Source organism: Leishmania donovani, chromosome 12 (assembly GCF_000227135.1).
Source record: "Leishmania donovani BPK282A1 complete genome, chromosome 12".
NCBI classification, from domain to species: Eukaryota; Euglenozoa; class Kinetoplastea; order Trypanosomatida; family Trypanosomatidae; genus Leishmania; species Leishmania donovani.
The window spans coordinates 408,398-409,653 of record NC_018239.1 but is presented as its reverse complement, the minus strand read 5'-3'; positions in this window follow the sequence as shown (position 1 = coordinate 409,653).

Below are 1,256 nucleotides of genomic sequence, written 5' to 3'. Positions count from 1 at the left end.
CGCCCTCCCCCTCTCTCCAGCGGCTGCCCCGCTCCACACACACCCGCGCTCCGCCCCCATCAGCCCACAGGCACGCACGCAGCCGTGTGCCACGCAGCGGGTGCCGCCGCCTGCGCGTGACAGCAGCGGCATCCTCACGCCGCCAGCCCCACGCTCAGCAGCACAGCCATGCACACAGCAGCGGCAGCAGCCGCTCCGCTCGACGCGGCCGCAACGCCGCCATCGCGGTTGGCCCGGCAAGTCTTCTCGCTCGTCAGGAAGTAGCCCTCACGGCACCTGGCGCACCTCGCAGCGGAGTCCCCCTCGCACACCTCACACCCATCCACCTCGCACTCCGTCTCGGGGGCAGGAGTAGGCGTAGCTGTTGGGGTGGCAGTGGGGGTGGGTACAGTCGGCGGGACAGTGGTGGTCGTCGTGGTGCTCGTGGATGCAGTTGGCCGCTTAGTAGTCGTGCTTGTGGTCGTGGTCGTCGTGGTGGGTGCAGCCGGGCGGCACTTATTCTCAAGCTTGCAGTTCCTCCCCTCGTGGTCTGCCTCAATGGTGACCATAAGCTTACGTTTCAACGTCCACGACTCAGGCACACACCCGCAGAAGTGGTTGCCGCTCAGTAAGACTTCCCGCAGCTTCGGCATCGCAGACCACGAGGAGGGCAGACTGCCGGACAGGTCGCAGTCCTGCAGCTGCAGGACCTCGGCACTCTTCATCTCACTCCACTCGGAGGGCAGACTGCCGGAGACCTTAGCGCCCTGCAGATCGAGAAGGGTCAGCGATGTCATCGAGCTCCACTGGGGCGGCAGACTGCCGGAGACCTTCGTGAGCCGCAGAGAAAGCGTGGCCAGCGATGTCATCGAGCTCCACTGAGGCGGCAGACTGCCGGAGACCTGAGTGCCATGCAGATTGAGATCGCTCAGCGCTTTCATCGAGCTCCACGAGGCGGGCAGAGTGCCGGTAACACGTTCGCACCCTTCAAGCCACAGCGACACCAGCGATGTCATCGAGCTCCACGAGGCGGGCAGCGTCCCGCTAAGCCTCTGGCCCTTTGCGCTGAAGTCGAGCTGCGTGATCACGACGTGCTTGTAGTCGACGCCCGCAGGCATCTCCGGCAGCGTGCCGGCATAATCCACGCTGTCCATCCACAAGCTGACGGCGGAGGAGTAGCACTTGATGTACTCCCACGCGCAGAAGTCGTTGCCTATCCACTTCTTCCCAAGCTCAGGGATCGCACGCCCGAACGCCTGCAGCACCGCCAGCGTGTT